Source organism: Odocoileus virginianus, unplaced genomic scaffold, assembly GCF_023699985.2.
Source record: "Odocoileus virginianus isolate 20LAN1187 ecotype Illinois unplaced genomic scaffold, Ovbor_1.2 Unplaced_Scaffold_11, whole genome shotgun sequence".
Taxonomy (NCBI): Eukaryota; Metazoa; Chordata; class Mammalia; order Artiodactyla; family Cervidae; genus Odocoileus; species Odocoileus virginianus.
Window position 1 is genome coordinate 966,642 of NW_027224273.1, and position 24,403 is coordinate 991,044.

The following is a 24,403-nucleotide window of genomic DNA, read 5'->3' on the forward strand; positions in this document are numbered from 1 at the left end:
ATACACAATGAACAATAACCAGTTTAATTTCCACCCCCTTATTCATAAAGCTGCAAAAAATAACAAATAGTCAATGATCTGCTCCTAATATGGTTGACAATCACTTGAGCTTAACAGCAACATCTCTTAACGGTCCATACATTATTGGCCAGAGCACCTTTCTTTATGTCACAATAAGAAATGTGGATGAAACCCTCATATTTGACAAATTTTTGGATTTCCCTATCCTCAGTTGTACAAGTGCAGTACTCACAGTGCATATTGTTTAATAATTCCTTTTCCATTTCTACAAACTGACAAATAATTTCAGTACCCCCAGTGTATATTGTTTAAAAATTCCTTTTCCATTTCTACAAACTGACAAATAATTGCAGTATACTGTGATTTAGGGATTCTTTTTATACCTCCAAGATGATAATTACCAAAAAACCACTGGATTCACAACTGTAGTTTCATCAATGTATGATGGATAATCCTGCAATTTTTAATATTTACAATTGAAATAGCAGATTTAAAATGTTGACTGTTTCTTTAATTCTATTTTGCTCAGTGTACTTTGGACAGGCATGTCTTATCAATCAGTTTCTTGCTTTGTCCATGATTATCCATTTTACCATTTTTTTGACAGAAATTTTGCTATATGTCTTTCTAATTATCTCGGCATCTCTGGCCCTTGAAATTAAACACGATGTTACAGTCTTCATGAATTTTCATTTCATTTCCAGTCACACTGATCATAAGTTTCTAGGATACTTGAAAATCATTGTACCTGGCTTTAAAACTTTTAGTCAGTTTGTATGAAATTATTTGTGTATTTTAAAATAAGACTTGAAATTTGATAACTTCACTATGGAATCTGCAAACATAAGACACATGAAAAGGTTTTACTACAGTCTTAGAAAAATGGAAGCACAAATTAAAAATAATAATTTCAGTGTTTTTCTTTTAGCTGAAGATGTTTTTGGATATACACACATATGCACATATATATACATATATATATATATATAACTGATTTAATTGTATTAAATGCTAATTTTTAATTGTAATTTTAATCTAAATCTTCAATATCAATCATTAAAATGTTATATTGTTTAAATTTTGTGTATGTCTATAATTTCATTAAATTTAGCACTTTAATTCTCTTGTTCACAGTGTCTATCTTCTTACTAATATTCTTCCTGATTGATCCATTTCTAAGAGAAATATATTAATTTTTTCTTTTTTCATTGTGAAATTATTAATTTTTCCTCCATAGATTTTTACTGCATATATTTCATGCTAATATATATGTTCATGAATTTTATTTTTCTCATGCCATTCCATGAAAAATGTATGTTATCCATATATGTCTATTAAGATTTTACTTTAAATCTGTTGGTTTCAAGTTAATTTTTGTATTGAATTGCATATAGGTTTATATCAGTTTGTGGACTAGTAAATGCTTAACAGTCAGTCACCAGGGTAAAGCACAGCTATTTGAAAAATTTGCTTATTTCCATGGTATAACTACACAGATGCCAACCTTGTCTCTCTCCTGCCAGTGCTCATAGGATCTAGCTCTATTTATGTCCCTTCATTTCCCAGCTGGAAATGTTTCCCTCTTAGGCTCATGAGGCTCAGTAAATCTGGAATTAGAGGTCCTACTGCGGTTTCAGCCTTCCTCAGTGGGCATGATCTGGTCTTCACTTGGCTAACCATCTTAGACATCAGCTCACTTCCAGATCTGCTTTCCCATCAGTCACTTCAAATTTGAACCTGAAAGTCCCCAGAAATTCACAAGGCCTGATGCTACAATCCCTACTCATGTTTTGGCATCTAGAAAATCTGTAACAATGTGTTTAAAATAGAATCATAATTATGTTAGGCCTAGCTTCACCTGAATTTTAGCTGATGTACTCCAAACTGAGATGTTAGGCAGTAATCACCCTTTTAGGAAAGTAAAGTGTCTGACAACTGGTGCTTTAATTGGCAACTGATTTTCAGTTTATGAACTAGTTTGGAGAGGCTGAGTAAGTAACTGGAGGCTAAGGATGTGGACTAGGAAAGGACAGCCAGAGTGCCTGAGCTGCCCTCCTCCACGCTGGAGTGAGTCTGTATGTGGGAAGGTAGTGGGGGTATTCCACTTTGATCTTATGTTTGGAAGCCTACAGAAACCACAGAGAGAATGTGTATGCAGCCCAGAAATCTGGCACTGTCAGAGTCTGTACTCTATCAATTCCTCAGGAAAAGAAAGGTGTAAGGTGGTGACTGGCTGGTGGTCCTGATGACGGAGCAAAGCAGATGGAGCTGGTTAGGAAGGGACTTGTACTGCCAGAACCTTTCAGGGTGAAGCATGCACCAGTGTCTCCAGGATGCAGAAACACATCATCCATGTGGGAGAGCTGAAAAGGAGATGTCATTAGATTCTGGTCTAGAAGGACCAGGAAGTGTCTAGGAACCTGTGTGTAGATGATGTGAGGTGCACCCCTAGAGGCCTGGTAGCTAAGGAAGAAGTTGTTAGTGCCCAGCAGGTAAAGTGGTGTCTTTGTTGGATACAAATGTGACATGGGAGATGGAAGATTCTCTAAAGAACACATATACACGCTAAGACAAAAGTCAGTTCTAATAGCAGCCAAGCGCAGAAAGCACCAGAGCTTACCATGGGTTAAGTCAACACGTAGTTTGTATGCTTCTGTTTCTTCTCTTCCCTTCCTCCCCTGTCTTCTAATACTTTGCACGGGTTGAATGCAGCATAGGTTAGAAAGAGGTGAGGAGGCAGTGACTTCCATTATTCTGTCTTCCGATCTTTTATCAGTTCTTCTATTATTCTCCTATTGATTACTTCTATCTTATTTTTCAATTCAGTTGTATTGTTTATATGTTTTTTTTCTCTAGTGCTTCTAGGCCTTTGTTAAACATTTCCTGCATCTTTTCAATCCTTGCCTCCTTGCTTATATGCAGAATCTAAAAAAAAAAAAAATACAAATGCATTTATTTATGAAACAGCAATATGTTTACAGATTTAGAGCACAAATGTTTAGTCACCAGGTAGGAAGGGGAGGGTGAGGATTAGGAGTATCAGGTTGATATATACACATTGTTATGTTTCAAATAGATAACCAACAGGGACCCTACTTTAAAAAAGAAAAGATAAATATGAGGGATAATAAATATAATCAGTACTGCTCTATGTTACATATGAAAACTGTATAGAGAGTAAATCCTAAGAGCTTTATTCATGAGGGAATAATATTTATTTAATAATGTCTTAAATTTTGTATCTATATAAGATGATGGGTGTTCACTAAACTTATTGTGGTAATTGTTTCTTTCTGTTAAGTTAAATCACGGCGCTTTACATCTGAAACTCATACAGTGTTATATGTCAATTATATCTCATAAAACTTGGGAAGAAAAAAGAAAGAGATGAGGAAAGGTGGGAGCAATAGGAGAGAAGAAGGAAGAAGCCACCTTCCGTGTCTTCCTGCAGCTGATGGCCTGAGGAAGGAAGAGACTTATCCCACTTATGTCAGTTATGACACAAGGCTGGATATATTAATTATCGAGATAAGACCATTATGTGATTAGATGACATTGGAGGGTTTTTCATTGTCTGTGTGTGATGGAAAAAAGAACCTGCTCCAAATCTAGCCCAAAGTTATGGGAAGAAATAGCCCCCAACGTGTGTGTGTACAGAAGTTGGTGTGAGGTGGAAAGGTTGTTGCCTTCTGATTTTAATACAAAAGTTCTAATTGCTCAATTGAACTTTTAATGCAATGTTACTCCTGTGTGTATCTTTCTCAGTTTTTCTTTTTATATTTTCTATGATAGCTCCGCATTTGCAGTAGAGATATGTTCAGGCATGGTATCATTGCAACACACTGGCCATGAATCCCACTTAATTTATCTTAGGAATAAAACAGTGTATCAGTCTTCCTTCTGTCTTTGGAGGAAGTGGATATTTAATAGAAAGTTAAAAACTGATAATGCAAGAAATGTTGAAAATAAATTTTAGCAGGCCATCCTGAAAGCTAAGTGTCAGTGACAGCTGAAGCATTAAACATGAAGTTCTTCATGTTTAGAAGTATTACTGTATCTGTATAGTCTTCATTTCCTTGGATTACTGAACTCCTAAATGTTTTATAATTGTTTACAGAAAAGTGATTATACTAGAACTATGAAAATATGTTACTATAACAAAGCATAAAATAAGTAACAGATGGATATGTATTACAAAACAATTTTGTCTTTCTTTAGATGTACTTATGGTAAAAGAAAAAAAAAGAAGCTTTAAAAATGTATTAGCAAAATATGTCTATGAAAAGTGTTTTTAAAATATTTATCCATTAAACATCAAATAATCTGTTTTGTTTTATTCCTCCAGAACATTAAACTTATGAATTTCCAGATCACATTCCTTAGTTGAATATATCTCTTGCTATAAGAAACACTACCAGTCATTTTGCTTTACCTTTGTATATATTTTGCACATTAATAAGATGTTGAGAAAAGACAACACCTTGCCCACGTTTCCAACTAATAATTGAGAGAGGTGAGTTTTGGCTTTTTCAGTTTTTTTACTCTAGATATATTGACTGTGTTGTTCATTTAAATGATGCATCTTATGAGTTGCAGGTAACTGGCACCACAATAATGCCATTTTTCAGACTATATTCCCATCATTATAAAATGTGGCATATCTTTTCCCACCCAGAACTTTCAATATTATTGAGCTGTAACAAAGCATGATCACACCTGAGCTCATAGACTAAAGCATCACATGAACAGTGTTGATTTCATTCTCTCACAGGTTTGAAGTAGTTGTATATGTGGCCCATGGAGAAAGAAGTGTTTTTGAAATTGACAATGAGGGACTCGAGAGAGTCTTCACAGGAAGATTCAAAGAGTGTCTGAGGACTATGAAAAGCCCACGTCAATATAGTAACAGTTATATTGTCGTGAAATTAATTTCTACTGTGAAAGGATTCTGCTCAGCTGTGCTGCAGCCTCATAAGGGAAGGAATGGGGAAGTGAGGTAATAGGGCCAAGCAGCTGAGATCTCATAAGGATGAGTTTGTAGTAGATTACAAGTTAGTTACACTCTTCCTGACTCCGTACCCCTTGCAAAGGAACTCACCACCCTCTCTCATTAACCTATGGAATCTATTTATCTTTATTTTCATCTGGGCTGTCCACATGACTTCCTTTGCTTAACAGATGTGGCTGAAGTGGTAATGTGTAAGTTTCATGTTTTGATGTCAAGGAGATTGGCAGGCCTTCTTTCTCTCTCAGGGTCCTTGGCAATATCACGAGACCAGCCCTAAGCCAGCCCCACAGGAATGAAGAACCACGAAACAATTCCCAAGTCAGAGCAGCTATATCAGTGATGCTTAGAGCAGACAGCGCAGGTAAGAAAGCTACACCTAATGAGATTGAGTAAAGATGCATGGAAGGTCCCACTTGGAATGAAAATAAACTACTAACTTGAACAACTGTGGGTAAATAAATAGTTGTTTCAATGGCACAATGTTTTGAGTGGTTTGTTGCATAACAGTAGTTACCTGATGCAAAGTATAGTACTAACTAGGAAAATCAATTTTTGGAAGAAAGGAAGTAAGGTTAGAATAGGTATGATAAACTTAATGAATAAAGGCATGCCAATGTTGTTAGAAAGAAAGTGATGTAAGGCAATGAATACAGGAAAGGTTAAACCAGGATTTCAGGGAGGAGGGGACTAGATTAGACTTTTGCTGGTAAACCATTGCTCTTGTGACTTTTGTTACATCACTCTAAGTCTGCACAACTTTAATTTAAATTTTCAGGAAAAAACACATTTTTTCAACTTGAAAAACAACCAGTTGACACATTTTAGGTCAGTCTACACTCATCTAAGGACTTAGTATAGAGCAGCACTGATAACTATGTATATGATTACATAAATGTAATAGTATAGCATGACTGCAGGTACCATATATATTAAATATATTGTACTATTGATTTAGATAACAAGAATGTAGCAAGGCATGCCTGCTTTAATTATTTAGAAAAAATGAGACTGAGGAGAAAGGGATAGCCAGAATGACTGGGTGACTTGAACTTTGAAGAAACAAGAGTTTTGCAGAAGATGAAGAAAATCATGGTCTGTAAAGAGTGTTGGACAATTACATCAATTCTGACAAAGGATCATCTGAATATTTGACATTAGTTCTACTGGATGATTCTAGTTAAGGGAAAATAGAAGAGTTGTCCAAGCAGATTGAAGTAAAAGGTGGGTTTATAATTCAGCACTGAATTATTAAAGAGACTTGGTGCTAAAAAGAAGGAAAAAAGCTCATAGTGATTATACCCTATAAAGAATGTTGTCTGATGAACATTGATTTACAACAGGGTATAAAACAGTTAGAACTGGACATGAAACAACATGCTGGTTCCAAATAGGAAAATGAGTACATCAAGGCTATGTATTGTCACCCTGCTTATATAACTTATATGCAGAGTACATCATGAGAAAGCCTGGGCTGAGTGAAGCACAAGCTGGAATCAAGATTGCTGGGAGAAATATCAATAACCTCAGATATGCAAATGGCACCACCCTTATGGCAGAAAATGAAGAAGAACTAAAGAGCCTCTTGATGAAAGTGAAAGAGGAGAGTGAAAAAAAAAAAAAATGGCTTAAAGCTTAACATTCAGAAAACTAAGATCATGGCATCTGGTCCCATCACTTCATGGCAAATAGGTTGGGAAACAGTGGAAACAGTGGCTGACTTTTTATTTTATTTTATTTTATTGGCTCCAAAATCACTGCAGATAGTGATTGCAGCCATGAAATTAAAAGACGCTTCCTCTTTGGAAGGAAAGTTATGACCAACCTAGGCAGCATATTAAAAAGCAGAGACATTACTTTGTCAACAAAGGTCCATCTAGTCAAGGCTATGGTTTTTCCAGTAGTCATGTATGGCTGTGAGAGTTGGACTATAAAGAAAGCTGAGCACAGAAGAACTGATGCTTTTGAACTGTGGTGTTGGAGAAGACTCTTGAGAGTCCCTTGGACTGCAAGGAGATCCAACCAGTCCATCCTGAAGGAGATCAGTCCTGGGTGTTCATTGGAAAGACTGATGTTGAAGCTGAAACTCCAATACTTTGGCCACCTGATGTGAAGAGCTGACTCATTTGAAAAGACCCTGATGTTGGGAAAGATTGAGGGCAGGAGGGGAAGGGGACAACAGAGGATGAGAATGTTAGATGGCATCACCAACCCAATGGACATGAGTTTGGGTAAACTCCAGGAGTTTGTGCTGGACAAGGAGGTCTGGTGTGCTTCGGTTCATGGGGTTGCAAAGAGTCGGACATGACTGAGCAACTGAACTGAACTGATAAGAGAATAAATTCAAACTTATTTAGAAGGCATTTCCCACACCTTAAAGTGGGAGGGATTGTTGCACTACACATACTTTTTGTTCAACTGCTGTTTTCTCTGGGCTTGTGAGTGTGGTAATAATGCAACAGCAGGGATGTGGAACTTTGTGCATGAGAACATGACAGGTGACTAAAACCACAGAAGCAGCTTCACACTCATTCCCTTGTTATGTGTGCTGTGTAAAGAGTGTCCGTAGAGAAAAGAGAAATCATAGATGCTGCTGCTCCTCCTTTCCTTTAGGTAGAATCGTTACTGGCCATTTGAAATTTCTGCCTTTGCACCTCTATCTAAGGACATGATATTTTCCATCCAGTGTTTTGTTACCTTAAATTATGTAGCAATAAGTATATTTTCTTAAAATGTTCATACATTTTAGGACCAAGTTTAGTGTGAGATGCTGCTTTATCACCTGAAAAGAGCTTTAAATAAAACTTATGAGTGAAGACAGAGATTTGAGAAGCTATCCTTATAAAGGTTATTTATGACCACTATTGAGATAGAATGTGAGGAGAGATGAACCTTCATCAGCAAGATGAACATCTATTCAAGTTAGGGTGTGCCAAAATCTGTATTTCAGGAAGAATTAATATCCATAAATAAATGGGAAACACTTTCTTTGGGGCAAACAGAGTAGCATATCAAATAATTTTTAAGTGATAAAGAAAAATGTTTGTGAAATTTGTGGCCTTTACCTCTTTCATAAAGTTATGTACTTGCTTCCTTGTTTGGGAATAAGAAGTATTCTTTACATGGGTTTTTATTCATACATTCCTGTTTTGTGTTTTCACTGCCTCCCTGCTGTTTTCTTCAGAAACCCCTGGCCATGTAGAAATAAGGAATGTAATAAGAGGGGATTTAGTGGCTGAAAAAATTCACCTACTTTCTTTGGAAAAATGAAATTAATAGAATTATACTTCTGAGAGCAAGTTTTATCCAGAGCAGCCTTAGAAGACAGTATTGTTCTGATAAGGAAGCTTACAGCATATAAGACAGAGATATTTGAGACCAGATGAGAGGATGGGGGGTGCAAAGGATAGAAAAATTCAAAGAGAAGGACAAAACCCTCAAAGACCCAGAGGATCCACCTGTGCATGCCAGAGAGGCTGGGCATAGGTGGGTGGGTCTCCCAGGACAGGGCAAATGCAAGGAGCTTGAGCATCTCACCTTCAGTGTTGCAGGCTGGGCAGCCTTTGATACAGTGGCCCCATGAGATGACAAGCCAGCCTGGAGGAATGCATTGAAGCCATTGGATCAAAGGATCTAGTTCTGGAACTGTTTAGACCTTCAACATGACATGCTATCCATCACCTACCATTTCTTATTTCTTCCTCATGTAATGTTTTTTTTTTTTTTTTCATTATCAAAGAATATAGAGAAATAGGAGTTGACATAATTGGGAGAACTATATTAGAATTAAAAATGGAAGCTAGTGAAAATAGCAAGTATTACTGACAATTTTACTTACAAACATTCAGTTTCAGCCAGACCAGGGACTGTTCTTTTATATAGACACACACACACATACACACACACTCCTTATTCTCATAATGCCTGTTTAATTTTATTGGCTTGAAATTTAATTTAATTTTTAAACGTTTTCAATTGAAATATAACTGACATATAACAGGACATAAGCTTCAGATGTACAACATAATGATTCAATATTAATATACCTTTTTAAAATACTCACAATAATAACATCCCTCACCTAACATAGTTTTTTTTTTTTAATTTTGATGAGCACTTTTAAGATCTAATCTCTTACAACTTTCAAGTATGCAATACAGCATGTTTAACTATAGTCCCATGTTGTAGATTACAACTCATGACTTAATTATTTTATAACTGGAAATCCATACCTATTGACCTCCTTAACCATTTCTCTCAACCCCTACTTCTGCCTTTGGCAAACACCAATTTGTTCTCTGTACCTATGATATTTGCATTTATTTTTATTTTTTTACTTCCAGATATAAATGAGATTACACAATATTTGTCTTTCTCTCTCTAACTTATTTCACTTGGCACAATGACATCCATGCTGTGGTAAATGAAAATATTTCATTCATTTTATACCTGAATAACATTACATTGTGTCTCTGCGGGTCTCTGTATTTTATATATATATAAAATATTTCATCTTCTTTATTTATTTTGCAAATGAGGAACTGAGGAAGAGAAAGTTATATTGTTAATAATCAGGCAACCAGGAATTGAAAGCTATGCTTCTGACACATGTAATGCTACTGAATAGCATTCAACATGTTTCTATTAATGACATTTTATATTCTTGGATGAAGGCTAAAAGGGAAAAACAAGACTCAAGCAAAATATAGACCCTGACAATAATAGATGATTATTTAATTACTGAAAGAGACAATTGCATATGTCATATCAGAAATTATATATATATGTGTGTGTGTGTGTGTGTGTGTGTATCACACAGAGGAATATTAGAATGAACAAAAATGTGGTTTAAAACACAGAATCTAGAAGTGATCCTTAAGTCTGGAATTTTGTTCTGCCACTTACCAGATATGTGATGCTCTGAGGATCAATGTTATTATTTATAAAATAAGATTAATAATAAACAGTGCCTGACACAGAGTAAGCACTCAAAACAAGGTAGCTTTTCTTATCACATGTGAAATCAGAGACTCAATTAAAAATGTAGGTTGCATAATTAGGATATCCATGTGCTGAGAGCTTTAGGAAAGACTGGAAAAGATGAGAAAGTTAAAGAAAGTACAGCAACACCAAAGGGATGTGGGATTTTGTGGAAACAAGACTGGAGAAATATGTTAAATGCATAGAGACCTCGAGACATACACTATGAAAATTATCAGGGTTCTATTTTTAAATTTAGAAAATAAAACTGATTAAAATAAAATAGAAATTTTCAAATGAATGCTGGCACATTTCCATGGCCAAAGGTAGGTCTGGAAAGGGAGACTGTAACTTGAAAGCTGCTGCTATAGGCCCATTGTGAGGTTGTAGAAAGAAGCCCAAGAAGACTCATGTTTAAGAAAAGTATGAGGTGCAGCATTTATAGCACACGGTGCCCAGAAAGTAGATAAGAAGAAAAAGGAGGGAATGCTGCACCTTATTTCAGACTTACTGCTCTGGGGATGTTGAATGGTCAGTGTTCAAACTTGAGGCTAAGGTCATCACATGATGGACAAATAGTGGGGCATGCAGAGTGGGCATCTGAGTAATTGTGACAGACTCCATGGAGAAATCCAAAGGTTTGTTTACTCTCTAAGAGATTATATGTTCTTTGATATAGCATTTCCCTGAAATAATGAATATTCTTCTGCTCATCATAGACTTCTGATTATTCTTAGGAAAAATAAGCCCCAAATACCTAAACATGGTGAAGTAAGGGAGGATCTGTCTCCTCAATGATCTTTTCCCATTCTCTTTGGACCACTTATACCCAGGTCATAAACTGTTTTTACTTTTTTTTTTAATTGTAAGCTTGTGTACCAAGACTTTTCTCATGCATCTCCACCTCATTCTCTTAATATGATTTCTCTTAAGTTCTTGTTTCATTAATGTTTTCAAAGAAAGCAAATATCCCATGAACTTCCTCATTTGGTCTGTCCTCCCTATCAAGTGTTCTCATAACACCTTATAGAAATGTTAGCTGGCTAATTGCTGCTATCTTTTCCTGCCACTTTTCTGTTTTCTGTTAATAACCATGAGGGTACACATACAAACATATCACACACACACATGTCTGAGAGCATAGTAAAGATTGAGAAATTAATATTTTCTTCAAAATAAATAAATAAATAAAAATAATTTAGTCATTTAAATGTTGTCTGGTTATATTATTTATGATTTTATTTTGTTTTCTAGCCATTTTAGAAGAGTAAGTGGAAAATAAATAGCAAGTTGATTTGGATGTAACATAAACTTCTATAGCTTGAAGTTAAACCATTTTATTGCCTCATCAGCGAGTTTCCTTGGTAACTACATATTTCTGACTTTCAAATGGACCTCTATTTGAATTTTCTCCAAACCATTAGGCTGTTTTCCTCATCAGTATAGGTGTTTATTACAATCACAGTGTGTTTAGAGCCACATGGGGAGGAGAGTGGCCTTTTTTTTCTGGGATAACAGCTGTGGAGATGAACAGATGCCGTTGATGAGCTGTGTGGTGTTGCTGATTCTACGTAATTGTTATGAGTATTGAAATGTGGCTGAAATGATACGGTTGGCAATATCAATTTCTCTAGCATCTTATTCCTATCCATCACATTTTTTTTTTTTGTTTTTTTAATTTTTATTAGTTGGAGGCTAATTACTTTACATCATTACAGTAGTTTTTGTTATACATTGATATGAATTAGCCATGGATTTACATGTATTCCCCATCCCAGTCCCCCCTCCCATCACATTTTTAATTCTTGTGTTTATTCAGTTCATGGGAATTTTCCTTTTATGACTACTTAGATTTCATTAGTCATCTCTTCTGTTAACATACTAAGCCATGAGCAAATTTGTTAGTAAATGATCATGAAGGAAAAGTGTGAAAGGAAACAGACTTCTCATACTGAACAGCCAAAAACATGAGGTTTGAGACATTCTTTTTACAGGGTTCTGGTATTAAAATGATGAGGACTTATAGAACAAGCATGTGAAATTAATGAATACTCAATCCTCAGTCACTCATTAGGGACCCAGCCTTATTAAATTAGTTGGGTATTGTGGCAAATGGAAACAAGTTATTAGGTTAAATGACTATATGAGCCAGAGAGCTTGAATTGTTCAATGTTGTGTGTCTATATTAAAAATACTCACTGACCAATGTGCTCCTACTTGTCCCATCAGGAAATGTATGTTGAGGTGTGAGCTAAGCATCAACAATGCCAACTTCGTAGGAAAAAAGAATCACAATTTTAACCTCAATAAAAAGGACAATGACAACTTACCATCTTAGAATTTATTGAGGTAAATACAGATGTATCTGATACCAGGAGTCCACAGTCAGACACACCACAAAACTCAGGAAAGAAAGCTATGGGAATATATAGTTCCTTAGCCATCCTACCTCCAATATTTTAATATCCACTAAGGGCTTCTCTTTATTGACTATGTCAAAGCCTTCAACTGTGTGGATCACAATAGACTGTGGAAAATTCTGAAAGAGATGGTAATACCAAGATCTGCCTCTTGAGAAACCTGTATGCAGGTCAGGAAACAATAGTTAGAACTGGACCTGGAACACCAGACTGGTTCCAAATAGGAAAAGGAGTATGTCAATGCTGTATATTGCCACCCTGCTTATTTAACTTATATGCAGAGTACATCACGAGAAATGCTAGGCTGGAAGAAGCACAAACTGGAATCAAAATTGCCGGGAGAAATATCAATAACCTCTGATATGCAGATGACACCACCCTTATGGCAGAAAGTGAAGAGGAACTAAAAAGCCTCTTGATGAAAGTGAAAGAGAGTGAAAAATTTGGCTTAAAGCTTAAAGCTCAACATTCAGAAAACTAAATCATGGTCTCTGGTCTCATCACTTCATGGCAAATAGGTGGGGAGACAGTGGAAACAGCATCAGACTTTAGTTTGGGGGGCTCCAAAATCACTGCAGATGGTGACTGCAGCCATGAAATTAAAAGACGCTTACTCCTTGGAAGGAAAGTTATGATCAACCTAGATAGCATATTAAAAAGCAGAGACATTACTTTGCCAACAAAGGTCTGTCTGGTCAAGGCTATGGTTTTTCCAGTGGTCATGTATGGATGTGAGAGTTGGACTGTGAAGAAAGCTGAGCGCTGAAGAATTGGTGCTTTTGAACTGTGGTGTTGGAGAAGACTCTTGAGAGTCCCTTGGACTGCAAGGAGATCCAACCAGTCCATCCTAAAGGAGATCAGTCCTGGGTGTTCATTGGAAGGACTGATGCTGAAGCTGAAACTCCAGTACTTTGGTCACCTCATGTGAAGAGTTGACTCACTGGAAAAGACCCTGATGCTGGGAAGGATTGGGGGCAGGAGAAGGGGACGGCTGTCAGGAAGCATTTAACAGAAGGTTTCCCATGTGCTGTTATGGATCTGTCATGAAACCTTTGGCATAAGGCACGCCTTTCCCGGGACTGGGGAATCCAGGCATTTCCTTTGTTAGTTTCTCATTATGGTGATAAGTACCCTCTTCTCTCTTTAATAGGGATCGCCCTGTGTTTTTTAAGTCTGGAATTTTAATCTTTATCTTTGAGAATAACCTTGTAAGACAGTATATATGCCCATGCCATGTTGATTAAAACACCTTTGCTCCATCAGAACTTTAGTCCCTGTGTCTTTCTTTCTTTCTCTTCCTCTCTTTCTCTTTATCTCTCTATTTCTGGCTGATTCCCTGGAACGTGAAAGCCGGCTGCATAACCCAGGGAATATTAGCCTCTTTCCTTCTTTCACTTTCTCATCGTCGACTCCGGACCACCAGGTTCCGGTCCATTAAAGGACCAACAGACGACAGAGGATGAGATGGTTGGACGGCATCACCGACTAGATGGACATGGGTTTGAGTAAACTGCGGGAGTTGGTGATGGACAGGGAGGCCTGGCGTGCTGCGATCCATGGGGTCGCAGAGAGCCGGACACGACTCAGCGACTGAACTGAGCTGAAATGAAGAGCCCCTCTGATGGCTCAGACAGTAAAGCGTCTGCCTGCAATGCGGGAGACCTGGGTTGGATCCCTGGGTCAGGAAGATCCCCTGGAGAAGGAGATGGCAACCCACTCCAGTATTCTTGCCTGGAGAATCCCACGGAAGGTGGAGCCTAGAGGGCTACAGTCCATAGGATCACACAGAGACACAACTGAAGCGACAGCATTCACACATGCACACATTAGTTGGCTCCGGGTGAGCCGGGGCAGCATGCGGGGCGAGGGGAAGGCATGACCGGCTCCTCAGGGCTGCGGGACTGGGGAAGCCAGGACCTGGCGTCCGCCACCTCCTGGGCTCACCACAGGGTTGGCTGCGCTCACAAGGCAGCAGCCCCACTTGCCAGACGCTGGGCAGGCCCAGCGGGACCCTCCCCGGACTCGTGAAGGTGAGGGGGTTCTGCCCACGTGCTCTGGCACTTGCCACGGTGGCCACTGCAGACAGGAGGGGCAGCGGCTGGGGCAGCCAGTATCCAGGGATCCCTCTACTACTTCAGTGCTGTTAAATACGCACACACCCCTTCCTTCAGTTCCTACCTTGCCTTTGAAGTTCCCATGACAGCCACACTTTCTGCTTAACTGTCTTGGGAAGAGAGGATATTTACATCTGTTGTATGTGACTACCCAGGATAGGACTGACCTGAGTCTTGAGCTGAATGTGATGGAGAGGAAGGAGCAGGGATACAGCAACCAGGAAAACACAGGTGATGTTCAGTTCTAACACTTTGCCACCTGTGTGGCTCACACTCATTTTGTTTTTATCCATGTTCAATACCTCATTTGTAAAGTGAACTTAATGAGATAATGCATTTAAAGGCAATGAGACACAGTGATTCATAAATAACAATTATTAAAAGATAGGATTTTTTTTTCCTTATTTAGTGAAGAGGCAATTATATTCCTATATTATAAAACATTACATTAATTTTTGATGTGGATATGAAGTTACTAAATTGAAGACTCTCATATGTTTACAGAGTACATACAAAAGTAAATACAAAATTAAAATGTTTTTTTGTTTGTTTGTTTGGTAAATACAAAGTGGATGTGTCATGACAAGTTTTCTGTACTTTAGTAATTGATAGAGAATATTTCTAGAAATTTATTGTGTACTGAAAGTTTGTACAATAAGTCATTCTGTCCTCCACAATAGAATAATATGGAGCACATAATAATATGGAGCTCATCCTCAGAACTCTGGGTATAAATGTCACAGAGTAGGAACAATCAGATGTACACACATAAAGCAAAAATTGGGAACAATTTTCCATTCAAAATGTGCACACTACACTCCATTAAGAGGTGGTAAAACCATAATTTCCCCCTAATTTAAATAAATCAAATGCACATTTGCATATAAATACAATAAATGATGGTGGAAAACACTTTAGTATAACTTTCTGAAGTTTACTTTTCAACTTGATGCTAATACAAAGTAACTCTGTAAACATATAGGAGTCTTTAACAATTTCAAGTTCACTTTGAAAATTAAAGTCTTCCTTTATAATATAGATAGGGGATTTCTCAAGCAAATAAGAAAAACAAATCGGACAATATCAGCATTAAATTACTATAATGCTTATTAATTTAAATCTAATGCTAAAACTTTATAATCGCTTTTTTCCCAAATATTTCTTTGTAATGTCATTTTAACAAGCGGATTTAGCTATTGAAAGAAAAATGAGAAAAAAATTAATTATGAAAAGTGAAATTATTTAAATTTCAAATGTACCACAGATAATTAGTAGTTTAGTGTAATTCTATCACATAAATACTATGCTTCCTAATTCTAGAATCAGTAAGGGATTAAAATATGTTGCTAATGAATTCACTTGAAGAAAAATAAAGCCTCCAGGAGTCAGTTTTAATGTCCTCCCATTTAGGGTGGTAATACTACCTATGAAATTATTATGTCAGCAAGAAAATGTCTTGCTTCATTAGCTACAAATATTGCCAGCAGAACAAGGACCTTAATGAAGGTCAAGGTTAGTGATTTAGCAGTGATGACCACTGCGAGAGTGCTACTACAGTTTCCACTTTAATTCTAGTAGGAAAGAAAAAAAATTGCCATTCTGTTCAAATTGAAAAGTTATGCCTGTAAATTGTTTCACACACTATTTATAAATATATACTCATTTACATGAATCCATGTACTTTCTAAACACAATCACCTAATACAGACATATATTATTCAGGTACATATTATATGATACATTGGTCAATTATTTAGATTTTTGAAACTTGGATATTTTTCTATTTTAATTGGAGGATAATCACTTTACAATATTGTGATGATTTTTGCCATGGGGCCATAGGTATGCATCTGTGCCCCCTATCCTGAATACCCCCTCACAACTCGCTCCCCACCCAATCCCTGTAGGTTGTCACAGAGCACTGGCTTTTGTTGCCATGTGTCATACATCAAAATCCCATAGGTTATCTATTTTACATATGATAATATATGTGTTTCAATGTTATTCTCTCAAATCATCCTACCCTCTCCTTCTCCCACTGAGTCCAAAAGTGTTCTTTATGGTTTCTTTTTTTCCTTTTTTATAAAAGTTATTTCTTTTTAACTGAAGGACAGTTGCTTTACAGAATTTTGTTGCTTTCTGTCAAACCTCAACATGAGTCAGCCATAGGCATACATATATGCCTTCCCTCTTGAACCTCCCTTGAGCCACCTGAACCTCCTGTTCTTTATGTTTGTGTCTTCTTTGTTGTCCTGCATGTAAGATCTTTGATCTCATCTTTCTAGACTCTATATATACACATTAATATACATTATTTGACTTTCTCTTTTTGACTTACTTCACTCTGTATATTGGGGCTTCTCTGGTAGCTCAGCTGGTAAAGAATCCATCTGCAATGCAGAAGACCCCAGTTCTATTCCTGGGTCGGGAAGATCTGCTGGAGAAGGGATAGGCTACCCACTCCAGTATTCTTAGGCTTCCCTGGTTCAGATAGTAAAGAATCTGCCTGCAATGTAGGAGACCTGGGTTAGATCCCTGGGTTGGGAAGATTCTCTGGAGAAGGGAATGGCTACCCAATCCAGTATTCTGGCCTGGAGAATTCCATGGACTGTATCATCCATGGGGTCACAAAGAGTCTGACACGACTGAGTGACTTTCACTTCACTTCACTTCACTTCACTCAGTATACTAGGCTCTAGGTTTATCCATCTCATTAGATCTGACTCAAATGTATTCCTTTTTAGTAGCTAAGTAATATTCCATTGTGTATATGTACCACAACTTCCTTATCCATTTATCTGCCAGTAGAAACTTAAGTATTTTTTAAAAATAATTTTCTGCTGAGTATTTAACTCATTGTCTCCCAAAGATATTTAATATACAAGGAAGAAAACTGTGTGATGATTCACCCTTGAATAAACGGCATCATCTTCTCTCTGCATCAGCAGGTCTGGAAGGATGGCTGTAGACTGGTTAGCATATTACCTCATTTGGTAAGCTCACTTGCAAGACCTGAAGAGCTTTAAGTCACATCCTGATTTGCCCTGCCTCCATCTTCTCTCTCAGTTCTACAAAATATGTTTTGACTCTTCTCTGGCATCTAGTGAAAATGAACAAACTCCAGAACATATAGTTTTCATAATCCACAATTAATGCCTTCACAAAAATCCATGTTTGAAATTTAAGATCATTTTCAAGCTTCAAGGTTAAAGTATCATGTAATTAGAAAATATAGAAATTTATTTCGGTTCTGGGTTTACACAAAAGAGTGACAAAAATTATTTCTATAACATTCAGCTTGAAAATGTGTAGCTACTGAATATATGTGGTATTTTATTCATACAAATTGTTATATTCAGTTTTTCTTTTATAAAGTCAAACTAATTATCTTTGGTATGTGCTGAGGAAGGTGGGACATTTAAGTGTGGCTAAGGCTCCTATGAAGACACACAAGACAAGGAGGCTACCCACGTTTTATAGATTGGGGAGGGGGTTCCAGGATATGCCTTTCTTGAATAAGCATTGTTATTGTGGGTTATATTATTATTACAGTCATTATTATTGCTATTTTTATTACGAGGTACTTGTAGCACAGAGACTATCATTATTTCTACTCTCATTGCCTATTTTATCAGCCTTAACATTTTGCCTTATTTTTTATAAATAAAAATATCATCAATAGAGGTAGAAACTCCCTGTGCACAACAGCCTCCCTTCAAAGAAAAGTAGTATTTTAGATTTATACATCCTCAGATACTACTCAATATCACAAATGTTGTGTATATTACATAGATTTATATTACATATAATATACCCACATGTGTATAATATGTACTATTAATTTTTATTTTATTAGGATGGTTCCATCTAGTCAATATTATTCACTAATCATTGTATCCTTGAGATTGATACATGTTACCACAGGTAGTTTATTTTAATTGCTATATGTAATCGCATTTTAGAACTATGGCTCAAAATATTTACCCGTTCACCCATGGATGGGTGATAGTTTTTTCTAGTTTTTCTGTGTTACAAATAATGTTGCCCAGAATAGACTCATCCATACCCCTTCATGATCACATGCCATGGTTTATAGGATATATAACTAGAATTGTAATTATTGATCATATACACCTTAAATGTGACCCATATAGTATTTCCGTCATTTCTCCTTATCTTGGAATTAATCTAATTTTTATGACCAGTTATATTTCACTATTTATTTTTATTTGAACACTCGCTCTTAATTTGGAAAACATTACATCTGCTTAGCAATCATTTGGATTCCTGCTATCTTGATTAGACTATTGATGATCTAGGCCCATATTTCTTTCTAGTTGATTTTGTTTTTAAGGATTCATATTTGTTCTATTTTCTGAACACATATCCACTATCTATTTATTCTTTGTGGGCAGTTGCTTAGCTTTTGTCTATTAGAAGGGACTTTGTGAAGCATAGACATGAATTTTTAATGTTGCCAAATGTAAAAATTTTTCATTTTACTTTTTGCATCATGTTTAAGAAGTTATACACTAACTTGTCTGTATTAATGAAATATTGTCTTCTATTTTCTTTTAAAGTTGTATAGTTATTTTCTTTACTGATTTTGTAAATATCACTTTACCTTCTTTTACCATGATAACCTTTTAGTTATAAATTATATCTAGCAATTAGGTGAGTTCATATGAGGTTAGAAAACAAAACTGAGGCAGTTGCCATCTTCTTGGCCCTGTTGATGCTGAGAAGGGAGGTTGGAGGAGAGTGAATAGAGAGAGGCAGAGAGTGAGGACCTGCCTGTCCTCAAGGGCTCAGGGCCCAACCCAATCATAAATTTTAAGTGAGAAAGTGTGATGGGTGGTAAGGAGATCAGAGACAGCATCAGAAGCTTCCCTGTCTGTGGTTTGAAGGGGAGCAGAGGGAAGGTGACTCCTCTAAGAGTGCCCTTCCCAGATCACTCCAGTGCCATCTGCCAAGTTCATTTAGGGAGATGCCCTCCTTCCAGGAGGAAGCAGCTTTTTGCTGATCCAATTTGGGAGCACAAATTGGTGGGTTGCTTTTTTAGGCCAAGCTTTCTTTTCTTGTGCCCTTCATTTCTTCAAAATATTACAAAGATTCTCTGAGTAATATGATCATAACAAAAATAACAATCCTCAAATTTCTCTCCCTACTTTGAATATTATTTTGTCAATCTTCCCTTTTTATGTACTAGCTTCTGCACTTGGCCCACTCTGCTCCCCCTGACTTGTTAACTACAAGTTTGGGAAACTTTGAAAGAATAGGTTGGGGAATGAAGGGCCTAGCCTTTACCCTTGGGTTGGTTCTCCTTGTCTTAAAGGGAAGGAGACATTTTAGGAATTGCTCTGAGTAGATCCTGTTACTGAAATAAGTGGCTGACTCTTCTATACAATTGTGCCAGGCCTCATCTCAGTACATCCACAGAATATTTAGCTTTCAGGCCCCCAGAGAAGTTTCCTTTCTCAGCTGAATTCCATTCAATCATGTTTCCAAACCATTCCCCCACCTGCATTGCTCTGGCTGTGGTATGTTGCTCAAAACAGCAAAAGCACATTCAACATCGGCCAGAATGCTGTTTTTCTGTACCCATTTCTCCACAGCTTGAGGCTCTTGGTAATATGATTCACCTTGCAAATCATTCACATGACTCTATTAGGAGATGTTTGCTAGAGCTTGGCAAGGGACAGCAGTTTTCCAGACAGAGTGATCTCTTCCCTCACTGTCTACTATCCAATCCACCCCTTTCCTTTTACAGGTCACATCCAGAGCCTTGCAAAGAATGAGGAAACTGAACTTCAAGTAGCCTGAATAACTGATTGTGGTGGAAACTACTGTCTCCTCCTTATTTTTAGAAATAGAACATTCCCTGTCTATCTACCCTGACAGCTTGTTGCTGGGTCCATGGCAGTCAAGCTAGATATTAAATTCCACAATGCTTCTGGTAAGTAATGATAAATATGTGAATGAATACATTAGAGAAGACAGAATGTGAGTTCAAACAGCCTGGTCAATTTCTTTGAGGGAGATCAAGATGTACTACACTAAAATATGCCACTTTGGGATAAGGGTTATTTTGAGCTAAGGATGATTAAAAATCAACATACAAAGAAATATTTCTCTTTCAGCCTCTTACCTGCCTAAAATCAGGGCATAAATTTCTCTTTCTGAAGGTGGCATGCATTTCTCCAACCTCCTGTACCAGAATGAGGAAACAACACTTATCACAGGAGATGAAGAGCTGCATAAACCAACTTTACTGAAATAACTGTATTTATTATACCTTGATAAATAAGATTGAAGCCAGAGAAGGGGATGGCAGAGGATGATGTGGTTTGATGGCATCACTGAGTCAATGGATATGAGTTTGAACAGGCTCCAGGAGTTGGTGATGGACAGGGAAGCCTGGCATGCTGCAGTCCATGGGGTTGCAAAGAGTCAGACACGACTGAGAGACTGAACAGAATTGAACTGATCATTCCCTGAAGCCCAAAACTCTTTTTTCATAGAGAATATAAACACTCAATTCTAACTACTTATTTGAGTGTCACTTCTTTTCCTGTGAACCCTTGTGTATATAAAAATATTAATGACTTTGTAATCCTTTCCTTCCTCTATCTTTTTCCTGTCAGTTTAATTCACGCAGATCCAATCTCTGAACCGAAGTGGGTAGAGGAACGCGTCTGCCCTGACACTGCAAAGAAAACTTTAAGACTTTTCTTTCCCTTTCTCCACTAGTTGGGGAATGAACACAACGATTGCTTCCACCCTGAGCCCACAGCTTTAAGCCACACGCCTGCCATTCTGGACCCTGAAAGACACCAGCAAACAAAGCTCTTCGCTCAGTGTAGAGACTTAGAAAACAACGAAATAAACACCCATTTTATATAAGCCACTGCACTTTGCGATCTCATATATCAGCCTTACTTCTACTCTGATAACACAGTGGTTTATTAGACCAATGATTTTAGTTTATTAGTTCAATAATTTTGGTCCTCTTTCACTGATCTCAAAACATCCTTTGAAGAAATAGTCCCTGGTCATGGGTTATCAGTAGTTCTTCATTTCCCCTTTTTCCTCATTTATGAGATCCCTATCCCAGAGAGATGACTCAGGTCCCCAAAGTATGTCCTGTACACTGTGGATGTACTCTGCCCTGTACCCTGAGGCTTGCTACTAGCCCCAGTCCAGACCCCAGCTGCCGACACATCATCTCTCTTCCCACTGGCATTTCTCCATTGTTTATGGTATCATTGGAACATTTTCTTATACACAAGCACAACTATGTGTTTTGTTTTCTCTTTTTATGTTCAATCTATTAGTGTTACAGGTTTGGAGAAAGTGAAATGCATCAAATTATAAAGCTATTGCATTTTATATTCAAATTATTTGTATATCTTTGAATTGATTAGAAAAGCTGTGGTAAGAACAAAGATTTACATATCCTTATTTATTTCTTGATGGACTAAATTAAATATATGTTTTGGGCACTGTGAGAAAGGGGTTTCCTATCAGCTTTGTTTTTTTTTTTGTTTGTTTGTTTTTGTTTTTTGTTCATTTTTAATTGTGATAAATTCACATAATAGAGAACATACCATTTTAACCACATTTTTAAAAAGTATATAAATTAAGAATCTAGAAAGACAGCTTAGTGTTTTATCTACAGGGTAGGTTAGGTGTCTTCAGACAATCACTATTTTTAAAGGTATGTTTATAGGTCTCATCTCTGTCTTGTGAAATTGTGTTTCCCTTTTATTCTCCTCCTTTCCATTTTCTATATTGAATATGCATTACTTTCCTAAAAAAACTGTTTTTGTTTGTTTGTTTATTTAAAAGAAATTTATGGGAAGGCACTTTATAAGCATTTTTAAATTTTGCTCTAAGATTATCAGAAAAAACCTGGCTGGGGATGATAAAGATAAAAAAGTTGTCAACTGAAGGTTCAGAAATTTCCTCATATTGTTTACAGCTCTTGGAAGAAGAAATACAGAAGTCATACAAGTTTAGATTATATATTGATAATTTTCAATCAACATGCAGGCCAAAGGGAAGTTCATTTTTAATACTATACAAAACAATCTGTCCTTACATATCAGGTGATCTGGAGGTTGAGTAATGAGTAGCTCTCCTCTTCCCATGTTTTCTGATCAGCTCTTAGGAGAAAGGAAACCAGTGAGAATAACTGCTCTGGAGGCAATCCTTTCACAAGGCTGGACCTGCTGAAGTAATAGGAGGGATATGTGTTGGGACAGGTAGTAGAAAATGGGCACCAGACCATTATTGATGGCTATAGTGGGGGCAGTCTGCTTTCCCAGTTTTCACATTACCATGTAGCCCAATCCTACATTTCCTGTTTTTTATTTACTTGTTTGGTTTCATTTTTTTCTGAGAGAAGGAAGACCTTCAGTATTGACCAATGGCAGTAAAGTATCTCAACACTTCACTCTCCATCAGTTATCCTCATGACAAGTGAATTTTTTCAGATAAAATAACAATAAATAACATATAGTTGGGTCAATTAACTTAGTCAATTAAATTACAGTTTATTTTTGTTCTAGATTGTAGCATGAGAAATATACAGTCTAATTCAATGATAAATTGGTAGGAAGAAATAAAATTATTAAAATTTTGCTGGAAATTATTAAAATTTCCAGCTGATACACATTTTCTTCTATAAACATTTTGTTGTTTCCAGTTATCAGACAAATCATGGTAATCACTCTTCCCTATGTCTAGATCACCAGTCATGAGGGAAACTGCTGGGTATCCATTTTCGCCAAAGCCCTTGTAATCCTTTAACAGTATCATCTGGTATTTTTGACCTTTGAAGATCTGATATTATCTGCCAAAAAAAGTGATCCCAGGCCTTCAAGCCTGGTACTAATTTTTTTTTTTTTTAAGTTTATTTTCTCTTTCTTTCATTCCTAACCAACTTGCTTTGAAGAAGACAATTTATAGTTACAGGCCCAAATGTTATCTATCATGGTTGAAATTACAAGAGCAATTTTTGTTCAATATTCACCTTTGAGTAATTTGATATTGTAATACATAATAAATATTAATAACATTTTGGAGAAAAATTATTTATGAAACATAAGTAAATCACTGTATATACAGTGGAAAATTCCATCTATATTTGTAGAATGAGAGTGAAACAATATGTAAAAATCCTATTTTCTAATTTTTTGTTGCAAATAGAATCTATGTAGACAGGTAACTTCCTTAATGGAGAAGATGCCTCTAACCTCTCAGGCAAAAATAACACTAGGGTGTTATTTTCTTCTGAAGACATTTCTTTGGGTGAATTTAAAAATATGGTTTAAACCATAGCAAACTTTTTTGAATATGAAAAATAATGACTATCTCAGAAGACTTGATTTTGTATTGAATGATGTAATATTAATATCTTAAAAGATTTAATACACCTTCATAATTGTTTATAAATTCAAGGCATAATTAAGTATTGGAAGGTCCTTATTTTTTATCTTAAACAGTTTTAATGTTATAATTTAATTATATATGAAAGACATTCCACTATACCTCCTTGTAAGTTTGCAACTAAGAGATCTCTCAGCTTTCCTTCTCTTCAGGGATTTTACTCTATGACTCTCATCTTTTGGAAGTGGCATTCTGACATAGTACCCAAGCATTTTGGCTAGATTAGACGTTGCCTACCCCAACAGTGGACAGTATACAGCAGGTTGATTTTCAACTTTACAAAGAAGTTCTTGGCAGGAAATTGTCTTTGACTTTTCAGTAATTACCATTTCTATTAGTTTTTGAATTGAATTATTGCTGTGTGATGGGTTCTATCCCATAACAAAGCTACCTGCTCCTAGAAGACAAATCTT

At 36.6% G+C, this 24,403-nt stretch overlaps 1 long non-coding RNA gene across 1 annotated transcript; it reads right to left on the reverse strand.

Moving 5' to 3' along the window:
* Positions 1-1,946: 1,946 nt before the first annotated feature.
* Positions 1,947-17,079, reverse strand: LOC139033488 (uncharacterized). The gene is made up of 2 exons (XR_011486044.1): positions 16,879-17,079; positions 1,947-2,946 (listed from the first exon to the last, which is right to left on the reverse strand). It is a non-coding gene; the product is annotated as an uncharacterized lncRNA (long non-coding RNA).
* Positions 17,080-24,403: the final 7,324 nt, after the last annotated feature.